The 12,055-nt window shown below is 39.9% G+C and overlaps 1 pseudogene; it reads right to left on the bottom strand.

Annotated features, from left to right (window-relative positions):
- Window positions 1-6,762: 6,762 nt before the first annotated feature.
- The window catches only part of LOC110131569 (leucine-rich repeat-containing protein 2-like), a 51,607-nt pseudogene continuing 46,314 nt past the window's right edge, over window positions 6,763-12,055 (bottom strand).

Genomic DNA, 12,055 nt, shown 5'->3' with positions numbered 1-12,055 from the left:
TCACTTAACCATTCTTCTGCCTCAGTTATTGGGCTATCAGTTCCTTCTAGGATATTTTTAATTTCAGGAATTGCATTATTCATCTCTGATTTTGTATCTTTTATTTCTTCTATGTCCTTGGTGATTGTGTTAACTGTGTTAATAGTTTCTTCCATTTTCCCCATTCTATTTTCAAGTCTTTGAGAGTCTTTACTATCATTATTCTGAATTGTCTTTCAGGTAGACATTTCCTCTTTGTTTATTTGGCCTTGTGAGTTTCTACCTTGTTCTTTAATTTGTGCCATATTTTGCTGTCATTTCATTTTTTTTTTCCTAACTTGCCCCACTTCAGGTCTCCTGTGCTCAGTCTATCAGGTTGTATTCCTTCTTCTTTTTGGTTTTTGCCCTTGGAGGGAAAGGTTGGTTGAGTGGTTTGTGTTGACTTCTTGTGTGTCTTTGTTTTAGTGGGAAGAGATCAAGCTAAACATGCAGGTAATTACAGAAATGATGAGACATATACACACACTTGCACACACACTGTTATAACCAAAGTATTCTAAAGAAAACAGTAGAGGAGATTGACTTGGCGAATAAAGGAAACCAAAAGTGATATTGACCAATTAAAAGCACAGCTAGATAATTCTCAATCTGGAAAACTGAACCTGAACAGAGTGCCAACTGGGGAATATAGCAAAGAGAGCTCAACAATTTAACTTACTTGGTGAAAAAAGAAAGAGTGAAGGAAAAAATGGAGAATAAAACCGACAATGCAGAAATACAAAGGATTATAAAAACTATTATGAACAACTATATGGCAATAAAATAGATAACCTGGAAGAAATGGACAGATTCTAAGAAAAGTTCAATCTTTCTAGACTTAACTAGGAAGAAATAGAAATTATGAACAACCCAATTACAAGCACTGAAATTGAAGCTGTGATCAAAAATCTCCCAGAAAACAAAAGCACAGGACCAGAATGCTTCACAGGAGAATTCTATCAAATATTTAGAGAAAAGCTAATGCCTATTCTTCTAAAACGCTTTCAAAAAATTTCAGAGGAAGGAGCACTTCCAAACTCATTCTATGAGGCCAGCATCACCCAAATCCAGACAAATACAACACAAAAAAAGAAAACTACAAACCAATATCATTCATGAACATAGATGCCAAAATCCTCAACAAAATCTTAGCAAACAGAATTCAGTAGCACATCAAAAAGCTCATACACCATGGTCAAGTTGGGTTTATTCCAGGGATGCAAGGATTCTTCAATGTATGGAAATCAATCAATATGATACATCATATTAACATATTGAAATATAGAAACCATATGATCATCTCAAGAGATGCAGAAAAAGCCTTTGACAAAATTCAGCACCTATTTATGATTAAAACTCTTCAAAAAGTGGAATGTATGACAAAAACCACTACAGTCTTGTAAAGTAATTAGCCTCCAGCTAATAAAAATAAATGAAAAAAAAATTGAAAAAAAAACAACAACCAAAAAAACTTCAAAAAGTGGGCATAGAAGGAACCTATCCCAACATAGTAAATGCCATATATGATAGGCCTACAGCAAACATTATTCTCAATGATGAAAAACTGAAAGCATTCCCCCTATGATCAGGAACAAGATAAGGGTGTCCACTATTATTCAACATAGTTCTGGAAGTCCTAGCTACAGCAATCGGAGAAGAAAAAGAAATCAAAGAAATCCAGGTTGGAAAAGAAGAAGCAAAGCTCTCACTGTTTGCAGATGACATGATACTGTACATAGAAAACCCTAAAGCAGTGTCAGAAAATTACTAGAACTAATCAGTGAATTTAGCAAGTTGCAGGATACAAAATCAATACACAGAAATCACTTGCATTTCTATATACTTACAATGAAAAATCAGAAAGAGAAATTAAAGAATCAATCCCATTCACTATTGCAACAAAAAGAATTAAATATCTAGGACTAAACTTACCTAAGGTGACAAAAAACTGTACATAGAAAATTATAAGACACTAGTGATATAAATCAAAGATGACATAAACAGATGTGAGATATTCCTTGCTCCTGAGTAGGAAGAATCAATATTGTGAAAATGACTATACTACAATTTAACAAGATCCCTATTAAATTGCCAATGGCACTTTTCACAGAACTAGAGCAAACTATTTCACAATTCATATGGAAACACAAAGGACCCCAAATAGCCAAAGCAGTCTTGAGAAAGAAGAATGGAGCTGGAGGAATCAAGCTTCCTAACTTCAGGTTATTCTACAAAGCTACAGTCATCAAGACAGTATGGTACTGGAACAAAAACAAAACATAGACCAATAGAACAAGACAGAAAGCCCAAAAATAAACCCATGCACATATGGGTATCATATTTTTGACAAAGGAGGTAAGAATATACAATGGGGCAAAGACGGCCTCTTCAATGAATGGTGCTGAGAAAACTGGACAGCTACATGTAAAAGAATTGAATTAGAACACTTCTTAATACCGTACACAAAGATACTCTCAAAATGGATTAAAAACCTCAATGTAAGACCAGAAACTATAAATCTCTTAGAGGAAAACAAAGGCAGAACACTCAATGACATAAATCAAAGCAAGATCCTCTATGACCCACCTCCTAGGGTAGTGGAAATAAAAACAAAAGTAAACAAGTGGGACCTAATTAAACTTAAAAGTGTTTGCACAGCAATAGGAGATATAAATAAAGTGAAAAGACAATCCTCAAAATGGGAGAAAATAATAGCAAATGAAACAATTGACAAAGGATTAATTTCCAAAATATACAAGCAGCTCATACAACTGAAAACCAGATAAACAAACAAACCAATCAAAAAGTGGGAAAAAGACCTAGGCAGACTTTTCTCCAAAGAAGACCTACAGATTGCTAACAAACACATGAAAAGATGCTCAACATTGCTCATTATTAGAAATGCAAATCAAAACTACAATGAGATATTGCCTCATACCAGTCAGAATGGCCCTCATCAAAAAATCTACAAATACCCATGGCTGGATTCATGTTAATGTATGACAAAAACCACTACAATATTGTAAAGTAATTAGCCTCCAATTAAAATAACAAACAAAAAAGGTCTACAGAAAATAAATGCTGGAAAGTGTTTGAAGAAAAGGAAACTTTGCACTGTTGGTGGGAATATAAATTAATACAGCCACTATGTAAGATGGTATGAAGATTCCTTAGAAAACTAGGAAGAAACCACCATATGACCCAGAAATCCCACTCCTAGGTGTATACCCTGAGGAAACCAAAATTGAAGGAGACACATGTATCCCATTGTTCATTGCAGCACTGTTTACAATAGCTGTAACATGGAAGCAACCTAAATGTCCATCGACAGATGAATGGATAAAGATTTTGTGGTATATATACACAATGGAATATTACTCAGCCATAAAAAGGAATGCATTTGTGTCCGTTCTAATGAGATGCATGAACCTAGAATCTATTATACAGTGTGAAGTGAGTCATAAAGTGAAAGATAATAACATATCCTAACACATATATGTGGAATCTAGAAAAATGGTACTGAAGAATTTATTTACAGGTTAGCAATGGAGAAGCAGACATGAGAACAGACTTATGGACATGGGGAGAAGGGAGCAGAGGGTGAGATGTATGGAAATAGTAACATGGAAACATATTACTGTATGTAAAATAGATAGTCAATGGGAATTTGCTGCATGGCTCAGGAAACTCAAACAGGGGCTCTTTTAAACAGGGGCTCTTTTAAAGTAATTAGCCTCCAACTAATAAAAAAAAAAAAAAAGCAAAAAAAAAAAACAAAGAAAAAAAAAGAGAGCTAACTAAAGCACAAACCAAGAAACAAAACTAAAGCAAGGTGCCAACTGGGGAATAAAGCAATAAAAACAAACAAATGAAAAAATATGGTAGGAAAAAGAAAGAAAGGGAAGAATAGAAATTCAAAGCTTCATAGAGATAGATAAAGAAGATTTGTATATATTAAAGATTAACTACAATGGGAAAATAACAGTAGGAAAAGCAAACAAAGGAATAAATATAGAAAAATTATAATAAAATTTTTAATTAAAATTTTATAAGCAAAGAAAAAAGGACAACCCCACAGAACTGCAAAAGGCCAATGTTGATGCAGAAGTATATAACAGAAATAAAGTGTGATTTAAAAAATTCTCAAAAGTTTAAATAGATTTAACAGTATTAAAAAAGATCAACTACAACAATGGGGGGTGGGGGAGGAAGGAAAAACAAAGAAAGAAAGAAAGAAAAAAACCAGAAGCAACTAGAAATCAAGTCAAAATATATAAGAATAGTAAATGTTTTTTCTTGAGTCTCTGCTGTCAGTGTACTTTCCCTCACTGGGAGTCAGTCTACCTTGCCTCCCTAGGATGCCCTCTATCACTGGGATGGTCTCTGGACCTGCTGTGGAGGCAGCTCAGACTCTAATCTGGTCCTACTCCTGTGTATTCTTGCCTCCAATGTCCACAGCTCTCAGAACTACCGTGTTTTCTTTTGTGGGAGCTCTCACTGTCCTTTTATATGTTCCATGGACATGGAGTCTGCCTAGTTGATCAGGTGGATTTGATCTGCAGCTTCTGGTAAGGTTTTGGGTCCTCTTCCTTAGCCACTCTGCCCCTGAGTTTCAACTGTGGTTTTATCTCCACCTCTGCATATGGATCGTCCACAGGCGTTTGCCCCTGAGGTTGCCCTGGAGGACTTGTGTCTGCCCTAGTGAAGTCCATGTGTGGGGGTAGCACAGCTGCTTGGGTCGCAGGGGCCCTGGGAACACCATGTACTCAGGGGAGCTGGCAACTAGGGCAGCAGATATATGGTGCTCTAGAAGGGTAAGGCATCCCCACCCAGTAGTCTTGCCTGGAGAATCCCCCAGACAGAGAAGCTTGGCAGGCCATAGTCCACAGGTTCGCAAAGAGTTGGACATGACCAAAGTGACCCCATATGCACAGATGCAGGGCTTTCCTCTAGCCTCTGACATCTCTGTCCCAGTGGGGATCATGCCTGGAGGTGGTGCAGTTGCTTGGACCATGGGGACCCTGGCCATGCCAGCTACATCACAGGAGATATGGGGCTATTGTCACAGGAGATATGGTGGTATTAGGAGTTTTTCTAGCCTGAGGCAGCTCTGCCACATTCTCATGCTCATGCCTTGAACAGGCAAGTGGCATAGCTGTTTGATTCTTGGGGACCCTGGCAGTGCCAGGTGTGCAGGGACACGGACTGCCTCAACTACAGGAGCTATGGCCCTATAGGAGTCTTTTCCTAGCCTCCGGTTAGTCCTTCTCTGTTGCTTTGCCCATTTAGGTACAGAGGGCTCCCCTGGATGGGGTCCTTCTCTGTTGCTCAGTGCATCAGACACATAAAGGCGCCCTCTCGGCTGGGGTTCTACTCTGGAGTTCAGGTGCATAAGGCACTAAAAGGGCTCACCTGGCTGGGTTTCTTCTCTGTTGTTTGGTGTCTCAGGAGCTTTAAAGGCCAGCCAGTCAATTGCTCAGCTGCTAGCACTGGTGTGTGGGGAGAGAGAGGCTATGGCGATGGCTCCAACCCCTATGCATGACTCAGCGGCATCGCCTTGCCTCCACGGCTGCCTTGTTTTCCTCCACAGGCAGTTTCCACCACAAACTCCTCCCCCTTGGCACCTTGGGCTGTTTCCTTGCAGTTAACAGCAGACCTCACCCTGTGATTGCTCCATAATCCCTACACTCCAGCTCCCAGTCTCTGTGCCTTCTTGGGGACCCCCATCTCTGTCTGGGGTATGTATGGCTGCAGTAAGGATTGTCTGTGTGAGTCTCATCCCATTGAGACTGTCACAGATCAGCTGCCTCACTCTCTGCCTCAAATGTTTCTCCTCTGTTCAAACAATTGCCCCAATGTGGGGATCAGACCCCTGCTTCCGTTACCCCACCTTCCAAGGACAGGTCTAGTCCTATTAACTCTCTTATTTTTCTCCTTACTTCTTTCATCCTACCGAGTTTTGTGTGATTTGGTATATTTTTTTCTGGTGGTCAGGTACTCCTGCCTGCTCTCAGCTGGTGTTCTGCAAGCACTTCTGTGTCTGAAGTTGTATTCTTGATGTATCATTGGAGAGAGATGTACTCCATGTCCATCTACTCCTCTGCTATCTCATTTTCCCTTTGTTTCCTTTAACACACACCCTAAAGGGTTGTAAGCCAGTGATGCCCAGTCTGAGGCATGTGCTCAAGGCTATCCCTGAGGCAAAGGTGCTCAGGCAGCTGCTGTACAGAATCAGAGAGCCTCCGCCAGCCAGAGGCTGATGTGCTATGGCAAGATTCTCACTCAGGACACTGCTACTTTTATGGTCACCCACATTTTTTTTTTCACCAAGTGTCTTTACCCCTTTACTTTCAACATATGAAAAATGGGCATCATAATAAGCTTTTGGAACCAGAACATTTTTCTCCCAAGAATTATATTTTCTTTCATTCATATTGCTTTACTATTCATACCTATAGTCTACGTAAATTACTTTTCCAAATTATGAGTCAATCCATATGCATCATGTAAAATGTTCAGATCTCTCTTATTTCCACTAAGATGCTTACTCTACTTTAGAATCTTTCTGCATTTTTACATTTATATGAGTAAAGACTATTTCTACAAGCCTCATATTTAGTCTATATTTCTTTAGTTATGTTATTAAACATAATAAACATGGGATGTTATGTAATATGAAATAATTACATATCAATATATTCAATACTTTTTCAGTTATTTTTATGTAACATCGATGTAAGGGTCTTTTTTGCACAAGACTGGTTTTATTGAAATAAATTTTACATGAGTTATGGACAGTCAATTTATGTGAAAGCCCTCATTTCCCCCCTTTTGAGATAAATTTTCCATTTGGCTGTTATGTAACATATACTGTGGCGTGAAATAAAATCCCAAAGTCATTCACATAGTACAACTGATAAATTTGCATTATATTTTTAAAGTGCTATAAATAAAAACACAACTGTTTTAGGTTCAATTAAAGTGACTTCTCATTAATTGAGAAAAGAGACTCTCCTACTCTTTTCATCTCTTAACCTACCTCTCAGAGTTTGCCTTTAAGTTGAAGCAATGCTCTATGGAACCATTACTGTATGGCTTTAGACTGTTGTGCTTGCTTTATATCTGTTGAGGATAAAATATTTAGAAGTATGAGTAAACCTATGAAGACAAAATATTGAGTGTCAGTATTAACCACTTTGGTTCTTCAGATAAAGAAATAAAAATTGCTCACTTCTAGTCCCGATTAACTTCTGAAAAACCCAACTGACTTGACTTGTGCTGTCCAACATGGTAGTTACCTTTGACTATTTCAATTTAAATGTAATTAAAAATTTCTTCTTCAGTCACACCAGACATTGTTCAAGAGCTCAAGAAGCACATACATCTGTCAGTTACTAAATGAGACAGCACAGACGCAGAACACTTCCTTCACAGCAGAAAGTTCTATTGGACAGCGCTCAGCTAGACCACAGAGGAGTGGATTGATATAAACATATATGAATATATGCAATTTTTCCATCTTAGTCACAAAAGTTACTTGTTTAAACTTATCTTCAACATATTCACAATCTTGTTTATTTTAGCCCAAGATAATAGTATAAAAATAGATATTTGTATAATTTCTCCAAATCCTATAATGTGATACCAAAGTTCAAAGCCCTCTAATGAACTCCTTCTTTGCCAATGGAAACTCAGTCTCCTCTGCTCTCTCTGGACCAGAGTGGCTCACCCGTGAGCAAAGCCTTCCTGAGGCACCTTCAGGGAAGCCTTGCGAGGGACTCCTCATCAGTGTGGACTAGTCATTCCTGCTACCTTATATGACCATCTTGGAGGGTGGGTCCCTGGAGGCAATGCCTCTGCTCCGTGCTCTGGCATGCATCCTGGGACCCCCAGGAGGCCCACTTGTGGCAGGCTGACCATCCATGTAGGCCCCACCAGGCTTCCCATGATCAGCCAGGCCCACACATCCTCCACTAGAGCCACCATCTGAGCCCAATGCCTGGGCAGACAATCCAGCCCATCTTTCTACCTTCAAGGCCCAGATTATACCTAAAGTCTTTCCTGAAAGCCTAAACTCGGTAAAATACAACTTAAAACATACGAAAATAGCAATTTGTATAAACCCAAGGAAAACCATCCTCAGTAAAAGATATGATGCATTAAAACTCTTTCAAAATAACAAAATTAACTCTCATCTGATTAGTTCAATATAAATACTCTTTTCAACACCCCTTTATCCCTGGATCTCTGAAAACAATGCAGTCAACTTCAAAATTTGGTCTTTTAAGTGATAATTTTTTAAAAAACACATTTTCTAAAACATTAAATGTGTATTATTTGGAAACAAGTAAATGCAAATGAACCTTTAAATATCAATATATAAACCCATTTATCGATTCTCCAGTCCACAGAGAGAGGTATTCACATATTTGAAATTTGAAAATCATTTTTCCTAACAACTATGACAGTGGTTTCTAGACTTTGCCGTTAAGCCCAAGCCATTATTCCTCTATGACAACCCACAACAGGAAGATTTATAGCTCCACAGGTCAGGAAGATTCTGTAGTCTTCTGATGGATGGCATCAAAGCTGAAGGCTGAAAGATACTTTAGTGGTATAGCTGGGAACAGAATCTCTTTCTTTAAGATCTTCAATATAGGCTTTCATAAATTCTTTATCAAAATGTTGGCGATCTCGTTCACTCTCCATCATTTCATCACCATCTTGACACTGGGTGTTCTCAAGAGGATTGTCCTTAAGACTTACAAATCTTGGGTCTGAATAGGTCTCTACTGGGCCGTCTACTCACTTTAAAGGTGTGGAGGAGTCACAGAGGGCTTTTGGGAGCTCCACCAAGTAGTCCCGGCTGACGACTAACAAGATGAGCTTCTTTAGGTTAAGCAAGGCATTGGGAAGGTAGGTGAGCTTGTTCTTGTATAGAAGAAAGGTCTGCAGTCCTTCTAGCCTGTCTATGTCTTGTGGCAGGTCATTCAAGTTATTGTTGCTGATATCCAACCACTGCAAATTAGACATCCGCAGGACACAGATCGGGACACTGGCAAACTTGTTTGCTGAGATATCTACGAATGAAACTTGCTTCAAATTACTTACTTAATTCAAAAGGGAGCTCGGTTAATTCCAGATTTCCAGAACAATCCAGTTTCTCTAGATTTTCAGTCTCCCAGTTCTGGAGGAATGCTCTTCGGACGGTTGAAACTCATGTTGAGTTCTTTGAGGTTCTTCAAATAACCGATTTCAGCTGGAAGACGGGAGATCTGGTTTTTTGGCAGATCCAGAATCCTCATGGCTTGAAACAGTTCTATATACTTAGGAATGATTTGAATCAGAGTATTGCTGATGTGCCATTCTTTCAGATGCGTCTGCTCCTTCAAAGAATCTGGGAACTCCTTCCAGTGATCGCCGGAAAGTTCAAACACAAACTCACTGCTCCGTTTGTCTCTCTCCTTGGAAAGCGCGCTCTGCGCAGCGAGAGAGCGCCTTTCGATCCGTTCCAGCAGCCTCACGCTGGTGTCTACGAAGCCGTTCTTGCAGTACTCGGCCTGGGGAATGCCTTTCCTCCGGCACTCGGCCACGAAGTTCCACTCCTCCTTTATCCTAAAACGGGATAGCAGAGGTCGCGGTCACCTGCCTGGAGAAGCCGGGCAGGCCGGTCACCCACATTTTTAACAAACTGAACTTGGGTTCACTTGTCTCACATGCAGCAAAGCCAGTGTACTGACATTGGGTTGAGGTCAAGGACAGTCTAGAGTTTATCTACAGGGTACCAAGCAAGGAGATGGAGAAGGAAATGGCAACCCGCTCCTATATTTTTGCCTAGAGAATCCCATGGACAGAGGAGCCTGGTGGACTGCCGTCTATGGGGTCACACAGAGTCAGACACGACTGAAGCGACTTAGCAGCAGCAGCAGCAAGCAAGGAGAATAAGCAGCTAATGCTCAAAAAGCTTGAACTCCCCCTTGGCTTACATGCAGAGGTTTTTAAAGGCAACATCAGGGGTGAAAATCACTGGTTGATGATAAGTTTGTGGACACCCTTCTGATTGATTGGTGGTGAGGTAATAGGGTAATGTTGTGAGAATCTCAATTATCAATTTTCTTGCTCTCACCAGCCTGTGATCTATGTGTTTGTAATCAGTATGTAGTCAATTAAATCCACCCAGTGTGGGAGGGGCATAGTTTCTATGTAATTATTCAAAGATATGCACAGGATATTATCTACAGTCCTTGAGGAGGAACTAAGGGCTCTTCGTTTTTTTATGACTAAACTGTTATTATTTTGTCTTGCTTAACTGTTTTCCTTAGTTTCTACATTTTCTCACTTCTGTAATTGTTAACTAATTAAAATTTCTAATTGGAACTCAGAGAAGGCCTGTGAGAGTAAAGTTAAGCAGGGAACTCAGAGAAGCTTACATCTGGAAAGGCCCCATAGTGTCTTGCTTTATTTCAACCTAATGCATAGTAAGTATTTAATGAATATTTATTGACTAAATAAAAGAATTTTACTTAAACCTACCATAATCTGGACCAAGGTTTATTTCTGCAGCCTCATCCCCTACTTCCCCATCTTCTTGTACTCTAGGCTCTAAGTCTATCAAACAATTTCATTGCCCATGAATGCACTACTTTCTTTCACACTACAGTAATATTTTCTGTGCTCTTGCCCCTTTTTCAACTGGTGAACTTACTTCAATTCCAGAAGACTCTGTACACTCATCAACTTCTCTGGAGGAGCCCGTATCAATATATTTTCTCTTAAATCCTCTTACTGTAGCACAGACTATGTCATATTAAAGTTCTTTTACTTACCTTTGGAATCCTCCACTAGCTGGGAGCTCCTCATGGGCTAGGACTAGATGAAAGACCTATTTCTGTTCACAGTGCCTGGAATATACCCCCTAAGTAACAGGATCTCAAGAAATGCTTGCTACATTGATGAATGAAACAAAAAATGAATCAATCAGCGAAAGAGAGATGGAGAGTCAGTGTGGAAGCAAGTGACTATGGTTTTAAAAGGATAAGGAGCAAGTTCACTTGTGAAAGGAGCTTTTCGGAGGCAGGTACATTTGACTTTGAATCCTAACTTCACACATATTTGTTTGACCTTGGTCAAGTCATTTCACAGCTTGTTCTTCAGCTTCTATATTAGTAACAGGGGTCTTATAATTACTTCTGAATGAGGAAACAATACCCACAAAATACCTAGTATAAAATCAGATATATGGAATATAATCAGAACGAGTTTTCTTTCCCTTCTCACTATTGTCTACTTGTCATCCTGCATTGTTCTCAAATACTTTGTTCTTTACATACCTCCACCAACTCCCTCTTTATCCCGTCCTCTGCTAATTTCCAGGATGTCTTAGTCCCCAACCTCCTAGCTGCTGGGAGACTGAATCTTCTCCGCAGGACACACTTCTGACTTGTTGTTGCTGTTCCATCCCATGAAGAAATGTTATTTTGGGCCATCAAGCTGATGCCAGGCTGTTTTCTTGTTAGTGCTCGGCCACTCTGGAACCAATGCTGTGCTTAGTCACTCAGTCGTGTCTGACTCTTTGCAACCTCATGGACTGTAGCCCACCAGGCTCATTTGTCCATGGAGATTCTCCAGGCAAGAGTACTGAAGTGGGTTTTCATGCCCTCCTCCAAGGGATCTTGCCAACCCAGGGATCAAACCCAGGTCTCCCTCATTGTTGGCTGATTCTTCATCATCTGAGCCACCAGGGAAGCCCAAGAATACTGGAGTGTGTGGCCTATCCCTTCTCCAGCAGATCTTTCCAATGCAGGAATTGAACTGGAGTCTCCTGCATTGCAGACAGATTCTTTACCAGCTGAGCTACCAGGGAAGCCCCACAGAACCACTAGACATTGCTTTATAATTGCCTTTCTTGGATTTGTTTTAAATATTCCATATAGGATTTGTGATCTCTAATGCACCCCTGTACCCAACCTCCATCCTACTAGTAGGGAATATCATCTCTCCTTGAAGGGGAGGAGAAACAGGCACTGCACTGTGCAGC

The sequence above is a fragment of the Odocoileus virginianus genome, chromosome X (assembly GCF_023699985.2).
Source record: "Odocoileus virginianus isolate 20LAN1187 ecotype Illinois chromosome X, Ovbor_1.2, whole genome shotgun sequence".
In the NCBI taxonomy this organism is placed as follows: Eukaryota; Metazoa; Chordata; class Mammalia; order Artiodactyla; family Cervidae; genus Odocoileus; species Odocoileus virginianus.
Note: the sequence above shows the minus strand (reverse complement) of the source record. Positions and strands in the feature narration are given on the sequence as shown.